At 44.5% G+C, this 25,510-nt stretch overlaps 1 long non-coding RNA gene across 2 annotated transcripts in view; it reads left to right on the forward strand.

The window, feature by feature from the left end:
* The first annotated feature begins 1,755 nt into the window (after positions 1–1,755).
* Positions 1,756–25,510, forward strand: part of LOC148055721 (uncharacterized) — a 41,517-nt gene continuing 17,762 nt past the window's right edge. Inside the window, exon 1 of one of the 2 annotated variants that reach the window (XR_015705135.1) lies at positions 1,756–2,176. This is a non-coding gene — a long non-coding RNA (uncharacterized LOC148055721). Of the gene's footprint in view, positions 2,177–11,817; positions 11,967–25,510 lie in introns of those variants that run through there. The other variant, XR_015705134.1, reaches the window with a different exon arrangement.

The raw sequence follows: 25,510 nt of genomic DNA on the forward strand, positions 1-25,510 counted from the left end.
TGGGCTGTAACTCCTGATCTCCAAGAATAAAATTTCAGGACGCTGTGGTGTCGCTGGAGAGCCAGAAGAGTCTGCGCAGCCAAACCATGGCCAAATACCTAAAATGTGAAACTCCATTGGCATTCCCAAGGGCCTAAACAGTTTGAATACCAGTACTTTAAATTTTGTTTACTAAAGAATCCGATAGTGAAGCTCTTCAACCCTTCCTTAGATTATGTTCCCAAGTGTATAAAATAAGTAGTTTTATGCTCCTAGATACTCTGGTTTTCTTGTTTGCGGATTGCGGAGAAACACTGAGTTGGGTAAGTAAGTATTAAAATAACAACTGGCAGTTTTCCTGGCTCAGGAATGTTTTCTCCCTCTTAACCTTCAGCAAACAAATGAGCACAAGTGGTTTTATGGTGAAGATCTTAGATGTGTCTTCAATCACTCCTTTTTCCTGATCTTCTTTCTCTTTCTCAGCTGAATCTTGCACTCTGGGGGTTTCTTCAGCAGACTGAGGGCTCTGCACCATCAAAGCGCTCAGCACTCTGCTTGCAAAGCACTCGGTGCGGCCACAGGCTTGACCCCAGGAGGTTTGTGCGTGCAGCGATTTGCTCCCATGGACCCAGAGCCTGTGCATCTTCCATACATCTGACTAGTCTGTCAAAACCCGGTTTGTTGGTAGCATGAGCTTAAAAAATTTCAGGATCCTCAGCGTCAGTAGAATATTTCTGTCACTAAATGTTTTAATGGCACTCTGAAAATCATCTTTCAGCTGGACTTCTACTTGGGAGTAAAGTGTTGGAGCTGCAGGCTGAGCTGGGTACAGCAAACGTGCAGGGATGTATTGCTTCGGAAGTCATCCGAGGAGCAGTTGGAATGGCAAGTTGACGTGACTCATGGGCTCCTACCGTTGAATCTAGGCTTTGATCACTGAAACACGTCACCTGTCACTTAATGAGATCTGTTGCTGTTTAGTAGGTTGCTGCACTCTGTTATGAAGGCAGACTGAAATTTAAAGCAGTCCTGTTGGAGTCGCAGAAATTTCTCTTAAGACGTGACCGGCCTGCCATACGTTATTTCTGCTCAGAGAGGCTCCTAGGATCTGTCCAGCACTGCCAGTGTCTCCAGCACAAATGTTCAAGAATCATAAGGCAAATCCCCCAGATATTTTGAACTCGTGGCATGTAATCATGGGCTTAAAAATCATGAGTATTGTTTAAAATGTGAGGTTCTTTTTATTGGCCTTTTAGACGTTATGATTCACTTGTTTCAAACTTTGTTGCTGGCATGATTTTCACGTAACATCTGACTGAAGAGCTCTTGGGAAAACACAAACTATAGCAAATCAGATGCTTGATAAATGCATTGGGACTGGTGCTATGTCCCTCCACCCACTGAAACAGAATAAGGGAAATTGAAAAGGGAATCATTATTGTGTCCTTTCCTAGAATTATGAGGTTCAGATAGGATAAAAGTGAGAATTGATACAGAGCCAAAACATGCATTTTCCCAACTGCTGCACGAAGGGAAGATTAAAAACGTGTTACTCTCCGTGACCTATGTAATGTGTTGCTTTCTTAGTGCTGCTTCAACAGACCTTTAAAAACACGCAGGCTGCAGCTGGTGGACTACCTTAGGCTAACGCCGCTCCTCTTTGCACAGCTATTTGTGCAATGCTGCGGAGGAGTGGGAGAGTCACCACTTATTGAATGCTGGTTAAGAGGGGGAGTGATGCATTGACAGATTCCAGTTCTGGAGTATTCAAGGTTGCCTTCTAAAAGCATTTTTAATGGGAGGTAATGCTCGCTATAAACCTGGGAGAGTTTTTGTCCCTGTTATTTTTGTATTGTGCTTAGGCTGCCAAGTCAACCTTGTTTGGAGAACGCTAACTGGCACATGGAAAATCTGGCTTACTGAAATCTTCAACACATTTATGTTGAGGATAGTTTTGGGAGATAGTGCGGCTACACTGAATCAGTAAGAGGCCTCTGGCTGAGTTCTGTAGGAGCAGATGTCTCCTGACAGTACGATGCACTTTCTCCCAAGGGGAATCCTTTAGCCACCTTAGCAGGGTTTGCAGACTTCTGAACTTTTGTTGACGAGGACTCAGATGACGCTTGCACGCAGGGGCTGGTTGGCGAACGCCTAATGCGTGCAGGGCTCTCCCGGAGCTTCTGACTGTGGTAATGAGGTAAGTTCAGCTCAATATTCTGCTGAGGGCTGACGTGAAAGTTACATGCAGTGAGAAAGAGGCTTTAATTTTGAGTTTCCCTTCACAATTCACCTTGGAAGCAGCAGCGGGGTAAGGCAGGGCGGAGAAGGCGTGTTGCATACTCAGTGTTCTCACAGGCTGTCTGCTCCACTGTTTTTTGTATGTGACGAGCAGAATGAAAATGTCATATATAATCTGTTCCACCTATATGCCTTGGTACCTGGAAGATATATGACTGAGGAAAATGTAAAGAGCGGGATGTTTATTATCTTATTAATGCATGGGCATCACTCCCATTCTCTTGCTCAGTGAGTGGGAATGTCATGAAAGAAACACACTCGCTCCTTAAATGTCAAGGAGGTAGGCACCTTAGCAGTGCTAGGATCCATAGCACTGGGGTGGAGGGGTGAATGGGGCCGAGCATCCCATTCAACAGTCAGTGGCTCCAGCCATGGTCATAACAGACCACGCTGAGTGAAAAGTCTGATGGAGAAGGGTGTGAAAGGAGTAAAGGGTCTGCGTGGAGAAGCTGAAGGGACCCACGCTAAGTACAGGCCACAGAGGCGTGTAGGAACGTTGGGGGGAAAAACCAAAGCGCATCCCTCCCTCCTGCCCTGAAGCAATCTGTATGTTTGCCCAGCGCGCTCAAAGTGTAGACACCAGACTTGTGCTGTGTCAGCATGCTGGAGGAGAATCAAACCAAAATTGTTTGATCCTCCAACTTGCTAACTGTGAGGCAGGGTAGGATATTGCAAGTTGTACCAGCGACTGGGAAGTGCAAATGGTTTGCCTTAGTAATCCCTGTAATCCCCTATAGATAATGCCCTCCCATATATTGATGAAAAAAATTACGTAACAGCTACACCCAGCCAAAAGGGAAAAAATAAACGAAACAAAAAATGAACCAGTGCACTCGTGATGCTGGTCAGATTCATCTGAGCCGCATTAGGAGAGCTTAGAATTCCTGCCAGAGAAAGGAGGACTATCATCAGGAAGGAAAATCTGCGTAATCTTGGGCTGGAAAAGTAGTTTTCAAGAAACTCCAGACCCCGAGGCTTTGTTTGTTATGCAGGATGCAGGCTGAGCTGGAAGATGGGGGATATTGGTATGTTGGGTCATGCTCAGCTGCTCCTTCATGGGGACTTTCACCCTGGTGTTCCTACACTGACTGGCCTCCAGGTCAGTAGTGGCCTCCCCGGCTTTGATGTGGTGGCTCTTCCATGTTCCATGTGCTCAGAGAAATTGCTACTGGCTTGCTCTGGCACCCTTGTTAAGCTTCGCTGAAAAGTCATTTGGTGGATCAGGAGATAGAGCTGCGAAGGGTTTCTCTCCCTGGGCTGGATATACTGGCAGAGCTGCTGAGAGATGTTTGCACTGTGGCTGATATTCTCTGGTTAGAGAATTGCAAAAGGACCGTCACCTGCTGATTGATGGGCCCAAGATTTGGCTTTAAAAGATGTGTGCCTATTTGTTCAATGAATGCTTAGATGCTTGGGATTGTCCTGAGATCTTACCATGTCTCAGGCTGTGCTTTGGGCTGCAGTCTGCAGGAGTCACCTGTGATCGACAGAGCTGACAGTAATGCCCATGTGATGGTCCTGGGATATGCCATAGGGGCGATGGAGCGCACCGAGAGGCATGGATGCTGTGTGCTGGTGCTGCACCTGCCTTTCTCCTTCCTTCTTCCTCCTCTCCTGCCTTAGTCACCTCCTGAGAAGCGCTCCCCCACCATCCTCTGCTAGCCCGACCCAGAGACTGCAAGCTCCGTCACCTGAACTTCTCATGAGACCTGGGCTTAAATGTTGGTGGCAAGCCGGAATGAGGTGTGGGCAGGTGGCCTGTGGCAGAGATCAGGGGGGTCGCAGCTTCTGGTAAATGGGTAGGCCAGAGCTGGAGTCATTTCATGGATCCTCTTATGTGCCTCCTTCTCCGTCCCCAAGGGACCCCATCACCTTGGTTGGACTCAATGTTCTTAAAGGTCTTTTCCAACCTAAATGATTCTATGACCTGGGCTCTCCATGTGCTGGGAGGTGCATTCCCATACCAGGTGCCTGCCTGAGTTGGAGACAGCACCAGCTGGGCTTGTCCCTCTGCAGCACCCCGGCATTGCAGCTTACGTTCTGGGGTGGGTGGAGAGGGCTTGGCTGGGACAGGGAGGATGTGGCGCAATAGCCTTGCACGTGACAAAATGGTGTCAGGCCTGCGCACGCAGTGCTGTGGCCAGAGAGGCTTGCAGCACCGGCTGGCGCTGCCCGGGCTCTGCGTGGGTGGAGGATGTCCGTGGGCCTGGTGGCAGGACAAGTATCAAGCGGGACTTCCTTCTGGTGCCAGAGCTTGCTGCAGTCCCCCCACACTGGTGCACCAGCTGACGAGCGACCTCGGAGGAGGAGACACGTGGGTCTGTGGAGGGGCAGGGAGCAGTCTGGGTGTGCAGGGGTTTGGCCGGCGCTGTGTTATCCTGCAGGTGCGTAAGGGGTTTGGGCAGCTCTGGGAAAGCCACTGATGAAGTTCCCATCCTGTCGTACCAACCGAGGGGCTCTCGTGGCATCCCTGCAGACAGTCTGAGGCCAGGGCAGCACAGAGGGTCAGGGAAGGGGTGCTGGGAAGCATGCCGACAAGGCAGCGTAGAAGCAGCCCATCGTTCCAGTTGAAGAAGGCTGCAGCAGGTTTCTCTGATGGGTTTCTGTGCTCGGTGGGTGAATCACTACCGAGAAGTGCGGCACTTCTCCTTGTGTAGGTCTGTGCTGCCGGCTTCTCCACAGCCTCCGCTGACACTGAGTAATCACTCGGAGACAAGTGGGGCCGATGACTGGGAGGAGGATTGTAAATCACAGCATTATAATCGCTCCTGCACGTGACATTCCTCTTGACCTCTGGGAACTCTAAAAACAGCTGTGGTCTAAAACCCCCAGTTAATTGCACTATGAAGAGCAAGAGCCCCCTTTGAGTGTTATTATGATTTGAATTACATGGTCCTTAAACGCTGGCATTTAAGACAGTACAATAGTGGTCTTCCTCATGTGAGAATCCACAGAAATGTTATGGGTTCTTTTAATGGTAAATTTGGCCAACCCACTGAAGCCGGTTGGAGTCCATGGTAGAAGGTTTTACCAGAAGTATTTGCTAAGGTATTTTTGTGAGGATGAAAATTAGGAAGTCCAGATGGTCATCAAGGTATCTCATTCTTGCAAATACATGCACATGCTTTGGTTTTTTCCTACGTCATTGATTTCTCCTTGGATCTGGGGGCGAACATGTGTTTACTTTGCTTGCCCTGTTGATGTCAATCTGACTGCTTACTTGCACAAAGCTGAGCGCATACCTGAAAATTTGCAGGATCAACAACTTGCTTGATGTCACCCAGGTCCAAAAATCAGAGCTTCTGCAGAGTTCTCCTAAAAGATTTCTGACAAACATTCCTTGAAAAATAATAGGTTGGGTTTTTTTTAAGTCCTGAAAATAAAGTCTAGCAGGTTGCCTGCATACCAGTTATTTCCTCATTCAGGTGTCAGTTTTTCTTCAGACCTGGGTGAAAGTAAAAATTTTGGAAGATTTTACTGAGAGTTCAACTGTTTTGACTTTGATCAGTGCTAGCAACAGAGCCCTTTAAAAAAAAAGAAAAAGCAACTTTTGGCAGAGGGAAGACTCTCTAGGTAGGCCAATTAATTTCAATGAGTTTTCTCCTCTTTGCTATGTGTGTCCCTTATTTGAAAATACCATGTAGGATTCGGTTGAGAGCCTTCTGGAGTTTATGGAAAGCCTGCTGGCTTCTCCATACTGGTGTGTTGTAGGCATGGTTAGGGAAAGATAAAGACTTTTTCTGACTTCAGATAAACAGATGCCATTTGTTTCTGATATCTTTCAAAGTTCTGTCCCTTACTTGGGGGTCGGACAGAATTTCAATGGAAATGCCTGAAGCATCTTTTTTCCCTTGTCCAGTTCTTCGTAGGTTTTCTACAGTACTTTTTACCATGAAGTTGTTCAATTTTATTTTTTGATTTGAGCCTCATTGTCAGGAAATGAACCATTTCAAACAGGATATGTCAATCCTCTTTCTATTGTAGGAAACTGCAGTTTGGAGGTACTTGCACTCACTTGACTTTCAGGCTGTTTCAGGTGTCTTTCTATAATTAGGTTAATTTTCACATATTCTACACTTATCTCTTCTTCAATGCATTCTTGAACCTATTTCTTCTCTTTTGAGTTCTTCTATTTGAGTTCTTTTGTCATTGTCCATGGCCAGTGAGCTGTGTGAGGAACTCCTGTCACGTCCTCTGCAGAAGTTATGGAGGAGATCAGGTGAGGTGTACAGCAAGTCTCAAAGCATTTTGTTAGAACTTCACTCTCCTGGCTTCATAGAGTCGTACACACCTTAAGGGCCAGAAGGTGCCTTAGATCATTTAGGTTAATCTACTGGCTATCTCAGACTCTGCTTATTGCCATACTCCAACCTGTTTTGAGTTGGCCCAACAAGAACGGTTTGGGATAGTTTTTCTCTCTGAAAGGTAGCCAAACTTCAAATGAAGATTTCAAGTGAAAGCTAATCTAGTCCCTCCTCTGGAGAGCCTCTTCTACTAGTTAATCACTCTCACTGTAAAATATGAGTGTTGTTTCTGCCTGGCTTCCTACAGCTTGCCATCTGTTTGAGAGAGGCAGGTTCCTACTTTTAGGTTTGAGAAATCCATGGATTTAGTTTCTGAAATGCATCTTCCCCTTGTCTCATGGACCTTAAAAAAAAAAGGGGGGGGAAGATGGGATCTCTGTTTCTCCACTCTCCCAATGCCATGATAAAAGCAACCGATCTCTTTTAATATCAAATATTGTTAAGGTAGTGCTTTTTAGATGCAGGGCTTTTCCAGATCTGCCCACTGTCTTTGCTACCATTCATATCATCTCTGGTGTTGCTTTTGTAGACATGCTTCTCCACATCCTCCACTGCTGGAAGAGTGAAAGAAGCACAAAGTGGAAGGTATAAGCTCAGAAAAAAGGCAGCATGAGGCACTGTGCCTGTCACCTTCAGAAGCAGAAGTCAAGATGTGTTCATAAGAATGCCTGTTTCTAAGTCTTATACTGCTCATGATTATATTTCTCTGATGTACAGCTTCCCAGGAGTAGGAAGAGTCTTAGGAGACACTTTGCAGGAAAAGTCATCTATATTTATATAGCTATTATGTTTATTTGTAGCTTTGTATATATTACCAGCTAGTAAGTCTGTTCCTTCCAAGAGCCTTTCCCTGGAGGATCAATAGGAGGCAAGATATCTCATTTAAAAAATGAAAAAGGGAGAGAATCTGGGGAAATAAAAGCTACCAAACCTGGAGTAAGGGAAAGAGGGATGGCCAAACTTGGTATTTTTCAGTAAAAAAGGGAGAGACTTGAAGCAAAGGAAAATAATGAAACGGTTTGAGAAAACACTTGACTATGAAAAGCAAGTGGTCTAATCAGGAAGAAGAAAATTCAAGAGAGAGTGAGGGAATAAACAAATTTTAGAACTAAATCATCCAAATTATGGCCTTTGGCACTCTTATATTTGATTTCCTAAGTTGTCCATAAATTGTTCGAGATAAAAAGCGATAAACACAGAAAATGTGTGTGTAGTGTCTCATTATTTTAGGCCGTGTGTTCACACTTTAGCCTGAACTCCCTGTTCACACTCCCTGTGTGTTGGCTTTCTCTGGCCGTTACCTGGAGTGCAGCAGTTTGCTCTCTAGGCAGGAAAGGGTAGGTGTAGGAGGGGATTAGCTTACACTCATGCTTTGCTCCTGTGGGCACTTTTGATGCTACCAGCTCACACCACTTACATCACCAAGATCAGGTCTGGACTCCAGGCCAGCCACCTTGACAGTGTGGACAAAGTCAAGGTGACCAGAGATGAAGATTTACTGCTACAGCTGAGAGACCTGCCTGATTAAGGTGGCCCTTGTGTGGTCCACCACTTCCAGTTTGCTGGCGAAGAACTTCATCAGCCTTCAGGACTGACTGCTGTGTATTTGGACCGGTGTGGCCAAGAAAACCGCTGTCCTCTGCAGATGGGGCTGCTGCAGGTTGGACTAAAGAAGGTAAGAATACAGATTAAGGCCTGATGGCAAGAACCTGAATAGCCATAAAAGGCTAGGGTCTTGGTTTTATATCTAATAACCTGGTATCTGAACCTAGGAGAAACTCTCCTGCCTCAGATCACCTCCTCTTATGCAGGAGACTCTTTCCTTACACTGAACTCTAGGCACTTTTCTGAAAGCTGAGGCTTGCTTACTTGGCTGGGAACAGATACTAGGGCTTTACTTTCACTGTAAAACAAAGAGTTTCCAACTGTTTGCCCAGCAGTAAGTAGTTAACCAAAATCTGGACACCAAAGCCCATAAGCCAGGTTCTGATAGTCTTCTAATGCCTTCCCACAGCAACCTGGGTCTGTGTTTTCTGGCTTTTGTACTTACTGCCCATTCACTGTCTGTATGCCTAAAGATGCCTGCTGGCATACGCACACCTGCCTGGCATTTCAATCGTTGTATCGTGAGACTCTATTTCTGTGCTGCTCTTCTCTCTGCAGCCAGCTGCAGAAGATGCTTTCCCAGTCTGCTGACAGTGGACCAGAGGATTACACTCTGGGTTGTAGCTCACTGCAACAGGGAACATTCCCTCTGGAAGGGTCACTCAGTATCCATACTTGTGTGGAAAATTGCCTGGGAAGGGACTTGCATCAGGATGGTGTGAGATGGTTGTGAGGCTGGAGAGTGCCTACTGCAAGGCAAGCGATGGTAACTATGGGTTGTGTAATTCTCTGCCTACTAGCTTTTACTGCAGGGAGTTTGTCCCACCCTGAGTCCGTAAGCTGTTCACCCCAGGATATCTGGAATTTAGAGCCTCACAGGCATGCAGGCACTTGGCTTTCACTGGAACTCCTACCTACATATCTTATAGGGCCAGGACCTGGGCACCCCCTAAGTCCCTGCATGAAATCTGGGTCAGTGCAGTTCCAGTACGGCCATGGATGTTTGGATAAAAGGTGCATGTAGCTCAGCAGATGAATACTCAAGAGCTGCTATGTCCCAGCAAGCGCAATGAAGATGTTTGAGGGCATGCTGTTACTTTCCTTAAATTATCTCCTGCTTTGCACTGCTGCTTTAAAAAAAGGAACAGGCAGCAATGTGCTAATGTGCATGTGTGCTTATACAGTTTTGCAGAACCAGCTGAGTTTGTAAAACTCTTTGAAAAACACTTGGCGATGAAAGGCTGCATCTGAGCATGTGTCATTGTAACCCATATGAGCTTTATAGACACATAGAAATGAAATTAACTGCTTATTTTAAAAGCAGGTGCCAGAGTTCCCCTTCATATAATGCTCTGTCATTCTCAGGTTGTGAGAAAAGCCCCCCTCGTTTCTCCTCATCGACAGCTGTGCTCAGGGTAAGATTTGCAGGGAGATGTTAGGAGGTGAACAAGTCTTCCTCCCTCACACCACCACATTTTAATGAAATGGTTTCCTGTTAAATCAGGGACAATATTAAGATACAGATCAGGTATCCTCCAGCTTCAAATGTTTATTTCCCCCGAGAAGATGTGGGGTTTTGTTGTCACTGCCAGACGCCGTCTCCGACCTTGGCTCGCTGCGGAGTCTGTCTGGAGCAGGTTCTGAAAATCCAATCTCAAGCACAGTGGGGGGCTGCTGCTGGTGATGAAGCTGTTTTCTCCAGTCTTCATTAGGAGAATTTCTTCCATTTATGTAAATGGGCTTCCTTACATCTCAGGCTCTTTGAGGGCTGGGGAAAGAGAGAAACCGAGCACCCAGCCGACTCTGACTTCCTTCCTCCCGGCACCTTATGCTGTGCCAAGCGATAAGCACGGAGATGTTCATCCTTCATGGAGGAGCAAAGGGTGGCAACGGCCTTGCCCAAAAAGCCTCGTGTCCACCTTGCTTCAGGGCTCGGCAGCCAGCAGCAGGAGGCGGCCCTGGGCATGCAGCAGTTTTGGGGTGTGCAGGGAGGGGCAGCCATGATGTGAGTGATGCCTGTCCGGCAGCCTCCTGACAGGGGGGACTTTAGGAACAGCCGTCCACCCGTTTGGACCCTGAATCTAAAATAACCCTTTATTTTATTTTTTCTTAATTTTACTTTTTCTTTTTTTTAGTTGCTTAGGACACCAGTTAGGTAAGCCCTGGCAGGGCCTGAGGGGCAGGTGGGGGCCTGGTGGTTCCTGGAGATGTAATGGCCACCACGCACAACTGCACGTGTTGCAAATGGCGTGTCGAGGGCCCAGAAACCTGGGCCCTTTTTTTTTTTTTTTTTGAGACCTAATTAAATAAAATCTGCCTTGCAGTTCAGGCAACAGAAACGCTTGAGTGCTCTCTGAAAGACACCAATATCTCAGCACGTTACTTCGGCATGGGCCCGTTGCTGGCTCTGAGGAGCTGCCCGCCGCAGCCTTATCTCCCAGGAGGAATGTGCCTCTGCACGACTGCAGCTCGTGGGTGTCTTGCCTTTTTTCTGTGCTTCGCAGCTGCAAATTCCAGTTTTATCTTTGCTCAGCAGTTTGGTGGGTCTCTGTCGGGTTGCTGGAACAGACGGACAGCGTTTCGGGCTTTTCCCTTTCGTTGCAGAGGCCTCAGCAGAGCTAAAGATGTTGCAGAAGTACGTTTCCCTACAAATGAAAAAAATCACAGAGAGGCCATGCGTTGAATTTTCTTGTCTTGGCATTTTAAATGTGCTGGGGCAAATTACTTGGGTATTACCCTGGTATATTCCAGGTCACCTGAAGGTTATTAGAGAAAACTTAGAGATAAGGCATGATTGTTAATTAGTAGTAACACAGAAGTGTTAAAAAAAAACAGAAGAATTTGGTGTAATAGATTTCTTTTTAATCACTTCCTTCTCTTTGAGAAAGACATTTTCCAAGCCAATTTTTTTTTTTGCTATTCTTACCGAAGTGGTCATATCAGCTTCAAAGAAAAATGCTTTCATCAGTAAGATGGAGCCAGATTTGGGCTCAAAAATTGCAGCAGAATGAAATGGATTGCTACTCTTCCTCCTGCTGCACATTTTGTTTTGGAAAATAACCTAATTTTACATAACTGTAATGTCTTTTTTTTATTTAAAAATATTTTTTATTCTGTTTTATTTTGTATTTTTCATTGTTTTAAACTATTTCTAGATATTGTATGCGCTGTTAGCATTGATGTAGTACATACAATATGACATGCAGTTCAAACATTCTATCACTTACGTTTTATTTTTTATTTTATTCTAAATGTAATTTAGAATAGCTTCTGCTCAGTGCTGACTGAAATATTTTATCTTCCTTTCTTTTCTGTGTCAAAGCATCAAACTATCCTATGAGAGAAAAAAAGGTGTTTTGATCAGTACTAGGCAGCAACTGCCCTTAATAGTTTTAAAAATAACACTTTTTGGTAGAATAGAAGGATATTTAAATTATGATATGTCATATTATGACATGTCGGTATTAGTCAGTGCATAATTCTATTGATTAGTCATGAAATAACAGGAAAATATGAAGTAAGAGAACTTCCATAAAAGAGAATGTATTTTAAAATGAAAATTCAAAGTTCTAAAATTGACTCTGGAAACCAGATAGCTCTTAATTCTTGTTTTCCTTCAGATTGTCCATTTACTGAGAAATTACTGAAATACTTGGTTTTGTCCTTGGACCAGAACCAAATTTCAAAACGTCAAACTTTGATGAGAAAAGAAGTTCTGAGTTTCGATCAGCTCTCAAATGAATGTACACTGTTGGAACGACAGTTGTAAGATGATCTCAGGTAATTTTCTTTTTCTTGTCTGTATTTTATGACTTCATGCTGGTATACAAATATTGCATAATATCAATGATGACCGTCATACATAGAGAATTTTACTTTTGTGAAACTTGTTTGTAGAGGTTTTATGCGTAGAATAGAGTTTTATTTATGGTAGAATTTAGAACTGCTAGAAAGCTCTATACAGCATCTGAGACACACGATCAGTTTTAAGTATGTGCCTAAGTTCCTTTTGACAGCAAGAGAACTTAAGTATGAGCCTACGGATAAGCAGATGATTATGCTGGAAAGGCCACCACATTCCCCTGACCTCTCCTTTCCGTTGAAATGCTTCTGGTATAAATGCCACTGCAGTTGCATGCTGTGCCATGTTGATCGTCTGAAAACCAACCTAACAGGAAAAAAAAGATCTGTTTGCAGGTGAATTGGTTCCCTGATCTGGATCACTGTTTGGCTACTTGATTTCTTGGTGCACGAAAGCCCTGGACAGGGAGCAGGAGCGTGCTGATGTGCTGTGCAGTAAAGGCAAGAGCCAAGCAGCCTCAGCCAGTGGCAGCATAGACTTGTATTGGATTAAAGTAACCACGTAAGCACAGCCTAAGTAACAACTTCAAGCTTTGTTTACTTGTGTGCATAAGACTGTTTGGGCATACTGGTTCCTGGCTAACCGAACAAGTACATACAACACTGCGTGAGAGCGATGGTTACAGATAAACATAACACCCGTTTCCTCCACCCCCAAACAAGCAATTCCAACGTATATATTCTTTTGTGGCCAAAAAACATGAGCATTGAGATTGCAAAAACGGGAGTACCATGTGATAGCCAATGTCTATCTACTTTTAACTCTTTCCCCATCCTTCTCCTGTGACAGCGCCTAGTGAATTCAAACTGCTCCCTGCATGTCTATTAGATAGTGCCCCATGCAGCGTAAGTGAATGGAGAGAGCTGACGAGCCCAAGCCCTCTGTATACATGGGAAATGAACTGCTGATCTAAGCAGATACGGCCTTGCAGCTGCCAGGATGACCACAAAGTTTGCTTAGCTGCTTCTCTGAGTGCTAGGGCCACTACCTGTCTCTGCCTGCGTAGTGGCGAGAGGACAGGAGTGTTACCTCAGCAGCCTTGGGTGCATTTTGGAGTTTCTACTGACTGCAAGCATTTTACCCTTGGGTGCTAACAGCTGGGACAAGTCACAAATGTCCTGCAGCATGTCCAAAGAGAGATTTCAATGAGAACATGCTCTCAGTTTACTCTTCTGGATCCTCTTGGCTTAACATTTACCACACTAGGCCTGGAAAGATTGATTCATAAGACGGTTACTCAAAAGATTTTGTCTACCATCACATTAAAACGCATTACATGCACTTACAGTTAATGGTGTTAGATAACTGAATAGCCTCATTCGAATTGCCTGCCAGTGTTTGGCTACAGTCAATCCATGCTGTTTCTGGTGCTGCAGTTAAATGTTGTCGTATTCTTTACCCCTTCGCACTCCTCCAAGCTTGTCGCCAGCTATTTCTCACACCTCACTGCATAAGGAACTTATTTTGTCTCTGATTTGATGGCATAATTGCCTGTGTGAGTACTCCTTAACCTGTTCCAATCAAAGTGAGTCTACTGTGGCAGCAAAACCCTACTGTATAAACTGTTTAAACTAACTTAGCTTATTTTGACTGAGTTGGCAGATGGAAGAGGACAGCAGAAGGTCAGTGATCAATAGTAACTTCTGTGATGCTGACTTTGAAATGAGGTGACCAGTGCCTTTTCCCAGCTGTGCCTGCACCTCTGCTTATGTAGGAAGCTGGAATGATAATCTCTCTGCATTGTTCTGTAGGCCATTTCTTCTAGAGCCAAAATATCTTAGTTCTTGGACTGCACTCAGACCCCGAGTCGGGGTACCCTGGACTCATCTGAAGTGGCACGCATAGCCCTTTGCTGAGCTGATGCAGTTCTGGCAGTGCTCTGCAACAATGAAAGACAGTTTTCACCTGCACTGTGCATTATTTATGAGCATTAAATTTTGCTTGGCATCATATAGCTACTGTCCATCCCTCTGGAAAATCTTATTGCCTGACTAACCTAAATAACTGCGCACCATTTGGAAATGTTGCTGCCTCCCTGCCTAATTCCCTTTCCAGGTCATCAGTGCCTGTGTTTAAAGATGGCAGACCTAGCGTGGCAGTGGAAGGGTCTCATTGCCACCTTTGCCCATGACGAAAATTGATTCTTGATTTTCACGTCATTGCTTCCTGATTTTTAGATCGTTTTTGCCATATGAGATTACCTGGTCTCACAGCCCAAGGATCATTTTGTGTCTGCAGAGCATGGGCACCTGAGTGCAAGTCACTCTGTTACAATGGCATGGAGAACCTCGGCAGATCAGCCGATGAGTACTGCCTCATTAAACTGCAGTGGCTCTATCACATCCACCCCACACCTGTAGTGACTTCTGCAGGGCCTTTGCTGGCAGTCTTTCAAGTGCCTGCAAAGTTTTGTCAAACAGTTCTCCAGTGCCTTTACCAATATGCTGTAGAAAACAGATAACACGTGATTTTTGTAGGACAGAAACCAGATTTGTGAGAAATGACCACATCTGAGTGATCTTCTGGGGACATCTTGTTCTCTTTTTAAACTATTTTAATCTGTGAGGCCTACTGGTACGTAACTCAGCTCTTCAGCTTTCTGGAAAAAAGGTACAAAACTGTGCTGTCCTCCCAGCCATGGAAACAGGGACTGTTTTTAATGGGTTTACTTATTTGTGTAAGAACATGACTTGATTTCACCCAGACTCGTGAAGGTAAATCTAGAAAGTGGGTCCTTTTTAAACTCATTCCTGTGCTCTAGCATAAGCCACTATTGCTGACACATTCCCCCCCTAGTCAGACTGTTCTAGGAGCTAAAAAAATGCAGGTTTGGGATAGGTATCGCCTCAACATCTGTAGTGCTAAAGACGGGTGCAAAGGAATCCTTTAGCTTCTCAGAAATGTAGTGTCTGCGGTGACTGTTTCCCTGAAGCCTCACCAATCTAGTGAGTGCCCAGGTTACTTCACACATTTCCTGGTTCAGATTTCATTTCAGATTCTCATTTCAAGATTCAGAGACCCTGAGGCTGTGTATATGCTAGCACATGGTGATGGCCAGTAGGAGAAGGCCTACAAAGCAGAACGGTTGGTACTGATGAGGAGGCAGGATCCACACACTCTACAAATTTCAAGGGGCTTTTATTTTAGATTTGTTCTGGCCTGGTCCCATAAAGTGACCACCACTTAGCAACTGGAGCACAGTCAGTGCGTTTCTGGAGTGCATCTTCTGGTTTAGTTTCATCTGAGAAGAATCTAGATTGTCTGCTCTGAGACATGAACACAGTATATTAAGTGAAGATGAAGAGATTTGCTTCAAAAGCATGCACCTGATCTGAACTGAAGCACTAATGTAGACAAATCCTGAAAGGACCTCTAGTTGATTTGTTTTAATACTTTGGGCTATTTATTTTTCAAACTCAATTTTGGCTCTTCTGATTCCCCTCTTGTTTTTTGCTCACAATCGTTTATCATTGCCTTCATTATGACTGGTTTTCCAAACATGCAACTGCATGCTAGTCCAGCCTTTTGAATTTTCCCATTTAGCCATATGTTATTTCCTTAGGGCCTTTTATTAATGAGCTACCATTGGTGATGATTCTGTGTTAGCCCCAGGTGGCTTGTTTCTTTTCCTTCTCTTAATTTCAATGATCTGTGAGTCTGAACACAGTACCTCTCCAGCTTCCCCCCCCCCCCCGCTTCATGTAACAATTATACATTTATGAATGCATTTGTCATAGTTGATTATCTAGGACTTACAACATGCTTGTTTCACAAGTGTCATTTCTACTCTATTGTTCCTTAGGTCCTTGTTCTCATTTGCTTGGAAGCAAGACAGAACAAGCAATTACTGTCAGCTGCTTTACGATTAAAATGCGGGGACTGGCTTTCTGAACTGTTCCAGGAGATGGAGCAGAGCTGGTGCGCTTTACCTTGACGAAGAACCTTCCTGAAGTTTATATATGGTCTCACAACAGGTGTGAAGGATGACTGTAGGGAAGGCAGTTTAGTAGCTAGGAAAAGTCACCTCAAAGTCAAATGGTCAGAAGTGGATTGAGAGCTTAACTGAGTGCCATTTATTTTCGTGATAAGGTCGTAGAAGAAATTTGGAACTAGACCTTGCTGGCTGCCGGTCACCATAGACCTTTTAAAGAAGTTCACTTTTCAGAATGCACATATTCATTTTGCAGGTGGATTTGCATATTCCAGCCTGGCAGTTGCACGCACAATTAGATGGCCGATTATATGTGAACAATTCACTGAGTTGTTATCTCGTTTGTGCTCGGCAGCTGGGAAACTACAGGCAGGTATCATTATAAGCACTGGATTCTTTACTGAAAAATTCTTCTAGTCCTGGCATTTTCCCAGTCACCCTTTGCAGCCTGTGAAATCAAGAAGCGTGTCAGCTATCAAAAAGCCGCCTACGTTCTGACTCCCAAATTCAGCCATGTTTAATATCAAATCAAAATTGCCTAATGATAGGCCTGCCTACTACAGTGGCTTAACTAAAGTCCTGCTTGTGTGCATGAGAACACTTTCATGAGAACACGTGGCCTGGTTTTCATGGGTGCAGGGCACCGAAAATACAGTTCATGAAATTCTGGGTTTGGCCTGACTCAGCAAATTTGTACTGCAGTGAAAACACCCTTAGGCTGGGAACAAATGTGCTCTGGAAATTCCTCCCTCGTCCTGGTGAGTTTGCCTGAGGTGAGGTGTCTTTCAGAAGGAGTCAGTTCCTCAGATACTTTCCCACCTCTGCGTGTTTTCAGTGCTTTCCCACCTCTGCGTGTTTTCACTGATTCCCGGGTAAAGGCTCTTTGTAGCTTTGTGGCAGAGGTGAGCCTTGCTGCTGTAGGATTATTTGTGTATCAAACAGTGGGGGCTGCAGGGCAAGGTGGGTAATTTTGGCTCCTGCTGTTCCTCCTTGGCCCTCTGCAGGTGCCAGTGTGTCCTTTGATCTAATTCCTGGGAATGCTGTCTGAGATAATTTATCCCAATTTTCTTGAATATGCTCAGCTTCTAATTAAGGCTCAGCAGGCAGAGAGATCTAGTGCAGATAAGGTGTGCCTTGTTTACTCCTTAACTAAATGGGTGTACCAAAGGGAAGAGATGCTGCTTCAGGTACTGCAAGCTGCTCCTCAGACCCAAGGGATTCAGAAGCATCAATCTTGTCTGAATTTTTCATGTTGTTCAGCAGGAAAACTATAACAAGTTCAAGTTTTCCTTACAACTGAGCCTTTACTAAGACAAAATTTAATTAATCTGTTCGTTGCTTCTTTATGGTTTGATAAATAGCTATCACAGCAAATGGATTAGGGCTTGCTAATGCTGGATTTTTTTCTTTTTTTTTGTGTGTGAGAATTCTCAGGCCTTACATCCCCTCTCTTAGCTGGGGGTTTTTCTAAATTAATGAGGTATCACTTGAGGTTGAAACCTAAGCTACTGCTCCCCTCCCTTATCCCCAAGGAGGGGGGACTAGTTGGATTAAGCTAATCCTCTTGACTCGAAACCTCATTGACTTGGATATTAAACGACATTCCAGATGGGACCACACTAGGAGCTCTGTGCTCTGTTCTGGGCATCGCAATACCAGAATGGGCCTCTTCTCACTTCAGTTTCTCTTGTAATGTGGGCTGTGCGGTGCTGTAGGGCAATGTTTGACCTAAAAATGAAGGAATTATTTTCATATGTCCCCAAGAGTGGCACTTTCAGCCATGGTGAAGTAGTGTCATCTTAAAACAATTGATTAGAAGCAGCGGTGGCATCTATCCCAGAAACTGTAGTCCCTGGCATGAAACTGTAGGATGTTTCCTTGATGTAGTAGACTGCATGTGGGAACTGCGAGGGTACAGCGGGCAAGTTGCGTTTGGATTGCTTTCAACTAGCTGAACCTAGGAAATTAGCTGGGAACTGACTGCATCTGACTCGGTCAATACAGACAGTGAGTAGAAATGAATGGAGAAGGACTACAAACTTGCTGAGGCTTCCTTTATTTTTTTTTTTTAAATGCTTTTCTGAGCTCACCTAGCCATGTGCTCTGCACATCCAACTAGCCAGGTAACCTCCTGATCAGGTGTGGGCTAATGGAAAGGGCTGTGAGGGTTTTAGCTCAGAAGCTAGTGTTTGTCCGTGTGGCCTGGGCCAAACGCCACAGGGCTATGTGGCAGGCTCAAGCCATAAACTGTAAGGTCAGGGGATGTGGACTGAAACTGGGTCTACTGTACACAAGCAGTTTTGTGGTTGAAATCAGCAGGGCTCCACTGCCTCGTGATGGGTATTTCCTGAAACAGAGAAGACGACCTTCCCTTGTTTCACAAAGTGCCGTGCGCATTTATGGTGGCAGGCAAATAATGCAGAGCAGCCCCTTGAGGTGTTTTCATGGGGCCTGTGCGTGGTGGAGTAGCTGCAGGCAGACAACACAGTTATTCTGCTCTCTGCACCCACCAGCAAGTTGGCGTGAACTCCTGCCAGTGCATTTGGGCTGCTGCTAAGCAGGGGTAACGTTTTTGGCTGGGACAACATGGTACGTGTAATCGTATTTTAAGATTTGCTCTGCTAAACATTTAGATTCCCTTATTGGGACTATTGAGAAAACAGAAGCTTAATCTCCAGGGAAGCGCAACATTTTCATGGGGCTGAACCACCTTCCCTCATTCCCTCCTTCCTACTTTACTCCCTCCTCCCTTGTCTGCTTCGCAGCGTGCTGCGGAGTGAGTCAAAAAACACACACTGCGCGGAGAAAGCAAAACTGTCAGTGCATTAAAACGGGTAGCCCAGCGCAGTAAACCGTGGCAAAGCCTAGCTGCAGGCAGCAAGGCAGGAAATTAGCCTCGTGCTGCTAAGAAATAGATGTGTTTTCCTACAAAAAGAAAACTGTAAATCTTTCTCTCTGTGATATGACAGAAATCCTCACTGGGATGGAAATACAGTTACTAGGGCGGCAGAGCACCTGTGTCTCTCCTTGGCACTCGCTCTTGGACATATCACGATGACTGAACCAGGTCGTGAAAACCAGGTGTGGAGGGGGGGGCCTCTAGGCTCCAAGGAGTGCTGGCCAGTTTGCAGGGGATGCAACTGCCCTTTTCGGGGAGCTGTGGCACTGCACCCGCATGGGGGAAACCCCCACACTGAGCTTTCTGTTTGCTTTTATTCCAAGTGGTGGGGTGGCTGAGGGGGAGCAGTTCAGTGAGCTGCGTTCAGGGAGCAAGGGTAACTCTCATATTCTGCCTGGGTGCGGTCTTTAGCTCAGGGATGACAAATCTGTGGTGGTCTATACACAGAGTGTGTTGCTGTAGTTGTTTTGCAGATGCTGAGGTGAACGTGTGCAAATTTCGGACTTTCAGCGCACCCTTGCTCCTCCTCCTTTTGTCTGGCCAAAATGAACTGGCCTTCTCTGGCAGCAGAGCTAGGCTCAGCCTTGCCCCTCAGGTCTGAATGCTATTTGCTATCAGTTCAATGCTATTTGCTATCAGTTCAATATCAATGCTATTGCTAATCAGCTGTTTGCAGCAGTGTTGAGCTGGATAACAGCTCTTAGCGCCAGACTTGGCTCTCTGGGTTTTGGGTTGCATTGTATTCAGAAATTTTCTTTTAAAGCTGTTGTCGCATGCCATTACAGCCCAAGATGGCACCAAGCTTATAAGAAAGATGATCCCGTAAGATGTAACATTTACATGAACTCTCATCTGACTGCTTATGGGATTTGCAGTCCCTGAACTCCATAAACATTTTACCTCTGATTCACGCTTGACCTAAAGCTTATCTAGAGGCTTGAATCCTGCCCTAGGCTAGCTCTCTGCCAAGCTCAGGCAATGGAAATTTTAAAGTAGGTTACTTAGAGACATGAATATGGACTTAACCACAGCAGCAGACCAGTGCTTTATTTCTGGAGCTGCCTCGTTTCATTCAAGGCCACAGACAAGACTGAAAAAATAAGGCTGTCCTTGGAAAGAATGTGTGTGTTTCTATTTGTCCCTATCTTCACCAGCATAGCTGCTTAATGTCCAGAAAATGATCCTGTTCTTTTCAAAAAGATGGCTGTGCTATTTATCACAATGACTTTCTGTTGCAGAAAATTCCCCAGACTGGCTCTGGACATCTTTGAGAAGTATTTCCTTTTACTAGTTCCAAATGTATGGAACTGTAATCTCATCAAGTGTGTACTTGTTGCTCTTGTACGGTATTATGGTGCTCGGTAATGTGGGTATTAATGTGGGTTTTATTATCTTCTGATCAGCACCAAAGCACAAATCTGTTGAGTAGCAAATTATTTTCTCCAACTGAATGGAATTTTTCAATCTTTCTGTAATCCCACTTTTAAATCTCATCAACTAGAATGATTTTTTAATATCATTTGTATCTAGAAAATAACAGTTTTTCTCAGGGAGAGTAATAAGTTAGGAAAATGCCATTAGTTTGCTACCTAAAGTGTGGCCGTATCATCATACATCAGTTTTCAAACAAAGTGTCAGAATGGAAGGCCTTTATTAAATTACTCCTGATATTTAAACTTGCAGCTAAATCTGTTTCTGACCAATCTGTAACGATACAACACAATGCAAACTATATGGGTTAGAGGCAAGTTCTCTGAAGATGCTTGGCGCTTCAAAAAGGTGATCAAGAGCAAATCTCAATTTTTGATGCAATTGGCTACAAAGTTCAAGTGCAGTTCAAGCATCATTCCAATGTCAGTTTAATGGCATGGTAATCAAACAAAGAAAAAGGTTCTGAACCCAAAGGCTTACGCTAGTTTTCTGTTCACTCGGAGAGCTTGTTCTTTTCCCTTTGTACACCAGACTTGTTGGCTTAGATGTGTTGCATAAAATAACTGTGAAAAAGCTATGTTGACATCTGGATCAGTTATGCACACAGCTTCTCTGCTGACTGTGAACAAGTCATGGAGAATTTCAATGATGGTGTAACTTTCAGGTTCGTAGTGGGTTAGTAACAAAATTGGCATAGTGAGCATGATCCACTGATTTTTCTTGCATTGTTTTATGTCCTTCCATAAGTTGTTGCTGTTCTAACTCAATCCTTTCATCTTTATAATATGATAGTTATACTCAGTTTGGGATTAAGCCATAAACTCAAATGTGTCTGTGTCCTCAGCCCATGGAATCATAATGATGAGCTGCCTGAAGACCTGAATCTAGGATTTACCAGCGCAGTCATTTGTTTAGCCTGGCGTGTCACCTCCAGCAGCTCAGCAGCCACTTAAAATACATGTATGTACGGATTACACATCAAACCTGCTATGTGCAATGACAGTAATAATGCTTAACTCTCAGATAGTGCCTGATAGTGCCATCAATAGTTGTCAAAATGCTTTAGAAGTGATGTCAATATTAATGTCCCTATTTTACAAAAGAGGAAAGGGAGACCTGGGGAAGTAGATAACTTAGCTGCCGTTGCCCTGCAGGCTGGTGGCATAGCTGGCAACAGAACCAGCTGTCTGGGATCTTCATCCTATGTCCAGTCTCTAAGGTGCATGGCTCTGAAACAAATGCTGATTAAAGCCGAATAAAGTGCATAGGCCCCTGTTCACTCAGAAGTTAGGCAAGGCCAAAGTCAGCGCTGCTTGCGCTACCTTGTCAAATATACAGTGGGATTACACAGGGTTTTTAACAGGATACAGTCTGTAGGGTAGGACTATTCCTCCAGAGATGAATCACGGTGTAGTGAAGGAGGCTGCTGCCTGGAGTCTCGTCACGTGTTGCTGAAGTAGGACTGTGCGTAAGGTACAAAACATGGGCTTGCGGGTGGTGGAAGGACAGCTGCCTGATAAGGAAAAGCCTCGTGCTGGCCTACTCTGGTGCAGGCTGATGTCCACGTTCTCTGCCACAAAGCCTCTGTGTGATCCTGGGACAATCATTCATGCAGCCAGAGGTGGTCATGAATGGTGTGTTCCTTATTTCCTGAATTACTTGCAAGCCTAGGGGCTCATCTGAGGCGCATGCAGAACTGCTGCCAATAGTATGCTACAGAAAGCAATTCCTGCCTATTTCAAATTGGGCACCCACTCTGACCAGACACTTTCATTGCTTCAGTTTCCTAACGAGGGAATAATATTGTCTGCCCTGCCCTCCGGGAAGTGTTGTGAAAATAAATGAATGGATGTTGTGCAAGCACAGAGAGCCAGATTTTCAAAGGTGTTTATTCAAATACAGACAAATATGTAGGGCAATATACCAAACACTCCCAGCAATGCTGGTCCTAATTATTTGAAACTCTATTTAAACGTCTGTCTGCATTCTTGGGCTCCTGAAGAAACTATTGAGTCTTTAGGCCTTGGAAATGCTAACACTGTGAATGCCACAGAGAAGGAAATCAGTAAGGAAGTGAATAAGGATATATTTACGGATAGACGCTGAAGGAAATTTACTGTGAGAGATAATGACTTTCTTCAGATACAATTTGAATTGTGTGCTGTAAATAATGTTTGCCCACGCTGAATGGTTATGGGAAAACAAATTTGTGAATAGGTGTTTGTTAAGAGAGTGTGGCCCATTCCACGTGTGGATTGAGGCATGGGCCTGAAAGAAAAATGGCACGTGATTGCATCATTAAAAGCTGTTATCTGAGCATATAGATAGGAGAGAGGTAAATGAGGGTTCTACAACAACACTGTGAGTTTTGAACACAGTCATTTTGTGTGCAAATTCCTTGGTTGCTTGGAAAAAACAGGAAAGTGATTCTGTGTCCAGCCCTCTGAATGCTAAGGCTGGGACATTTAGCTATGCAGGGTACCTTTACAGCATGTGCAGGCACTTAGACTAGCAAAAAGTGATAGGCAGCTGCTATTCCCAGGCTGGACCAACAGCAATGTGTCTCACAGGTGCACTGGAAAGGTGGGCTGTGAGCACCTTCAGTTCTGCCCAGTGCTCAGCTACATGACAGCCCTTTGGTGTTGCTTCATGTTCCCTACCTTTCCTTTGTCCTTCCTTGGGTCCTCTCCTCACTGACCCATCCTCCTGCCCTGTCCCAGTCTCTCCTTCTCAGAGGTCTTGACTTGATTCTGTGGCCCTGCTTGTTCTCCTCACTTTGCAAATTTGTAATTCTCCTCTCTTCCCTCAGGAATTACTTTTGATGCATAGCATACTCCAGTTCTCTGCCTGATCTCTCTCTCTTCTCCTATGATTTTTACTTGTGCCCTGCCTCCATGCTACAGCCCTTTCTTACATCCCCTGGTTTTTATACATTGTAGTCTCCTTCCTTGGAGTCCTCCTTCAATCTTGGTCTTCTGTTCCCAGATCCTTCCTCCCTGACTTCTTATCTCAGTTTCTCTCTCTGAACAGACTCATGTGTCTCAATGTTGTGTATGCCCAGACACCAGTAAGATCTGACTCCCCTTTCTTCCTCTTCTTTCTTTGATGTCTTCTCCCACCCAGCTGCTCCCCCTCCTGGTGTCTCTCTGCAGTCATTTGTTGCCAGTGTCTGTTTCCTCACCTCTAAGCTCCACATCCATTTCTGTGTCTCCCCTTCAACTGTTTCTGTGTTTCCTTCCATGGCTCCAGCTTCTGTCCCTAGCAGGACCAGATCCCCTGTCCCCTCCACCCTTGTGGCTGCCACTCACATGCTCTTTGCCTTGTGGTCCCAGCTCCCCCTTCCCATGCTGTCTCCAGCTCCTAATCCAATGAGCTTCTTTCCTGATGTTCTCCAGCCCTTTCCTCAAACTCTCCATCACAATTTCTCTCATGTTGTCTCTGAATCTCAATATTCTCTTTTTTCTTCTCCTGAATCCTTTTTCTTCTCCCGAATCCTTTTTCTTCTCCCAAATTCTTTTTCTCTCTTTTGCGTCTGAGTCACTCTACTGTTGGATGCCAACAGGGACAGCATCAGAGTGCAGCAAAGCAGTTTCCTGATCTCAGGTCTGGTGCCCGGCCTCATGCCAGCCTGGAAAAGCCAAAAACAGCCTTTGCAGGTTTTCCCTGGTTTTACCTACAGCCTGAACAACACCAAGAGCTGTGGAAGGAACAGGTTCAGAGAAGAAGAAGAAAGATTCAGAAGGAACTGCCAGAATCATTAGTTGCTGAAATTGAGGAAGTCTCTGCTAAGGATGTGTGAATTGTGATTTTGCTAAGATTTATGATTAAATTCACTTGGACTTTTATGGCAGAAGGTAAAGCCATAACACAGGTAGATAGGCTAAGTTTTAGGCTTCTGGTAAATTTTAACATCCTCTCCAATGCTATCAGAGTAGTAAAGCTCTTCAGAAGAAAGTTCATTAGACGTTTTGCTTTAAGTGGTGAGATAGTTTATCAACTCCAAATCTTATTCTGGGAAACAGCACAATGATTTTGGCTGAACATTTCAAAACAAACAGACAGAATCCCACCTGGGTTTAGTGCTTGTCATACAAACTTTCATCCGAAATTCTTAAAGTTTGACTAGGTGATGGGTGCACAAAAGCAAGGTGTTGTCTCAGACACATTGCGCTGTGTCACTAGTTGGCAGTTCCTACTAACCCCAGTTGGACTTCATTAATATAATTTCATTTTCTAGCTTTCCCCTTTGCAAAACTATTAGCATTAGAAATGTGTTTTAGAATTTGGCCTTCAAAAATCATGGCACCAAGTGGTACTGGCTGCCTACCAGACTATGTGTGTGAGAATTTTTTTTTTTATCCTGCTTGGAATTTGGTAAATTTATAAGATCTCCCCACACCCTTTCTCTGCAGGAGTCACTTAATTTCTTTGTGAGCTTTGCTGCTAAACTGTGCATAATTTGGGGTTTTCATTGTTCTTACCCTGCTTTTGAAGTTGCTTTGTGATTTTTGAAAAGATGTTAATTTTCCTTTTGTTGTTTTCTGTTGGCCACTTAATCCTTTCCCATTCTAATTGTTATTCTTATTGGTCTCCTCAAACTTTTCTGTTGTTTGAAATGTCTGTCATCTAAAACTTGCCTTTGTTCTTCCAACAATGATTTTGGGAGCCTCCCTGCTGAGCTGCATTCCAAATGTGTGTGTGGCTGTGGATGGGGGGATTTTGGCCTTCCTTGCTCTTTGACGCCTCTCTTTCCTATATCTGGGCTATCAGCAAATACAAGCAGCTCAGAGAAAACACTCCAGTTCTGCTTCCTTTGACACTGATTGCCAGACAGCACAGAATCACAAGAAGCTGAATGTCACTTTCCAAATCCCATTGCCATTGTGTTAGACTCTACCTTGGTGCATTTATCAGATCTAATTCAAGCAGTTGTGGGCTGCACCTTAGTAGAGACAATCCTGTTAGAAAATGAATTTCTTTTTAAATCTCTTGAGCCTCTCAGCTGCTGCTTAGCAGCTCTACAAACATTTAAGAGCTATGTATTTATCTTCGCTATAAAGTGGAAGCAAACCAGAATTATGAATCATTCCTTCAAAAATAGTTTAGAATGGGATGGAATACCTGAAGGTATCCCTGGAGGTATACACTGATCAGAGGCGAAGTCCAGATGTTTATCATGGACTAAATATTTTCATTTCAGT

The sequence above is a fragment of the Nipponia nippon genome, unplaced genomic scaffold, assembly GCF_047370975.1.
Source record: "Nipponia nippon isolate SJK-2023a ecotype South Korea unplaced genomic scaffold, ASM4737097v1 scaffold_2, whole genome shotgun sequence".
Classification (NCBI taxonomy): Eukaryota; Metazoa; Chordata; class Aves; order Pelecaniformes; family Threskiornithidae; genus Nipponia; species Nipponia nippon.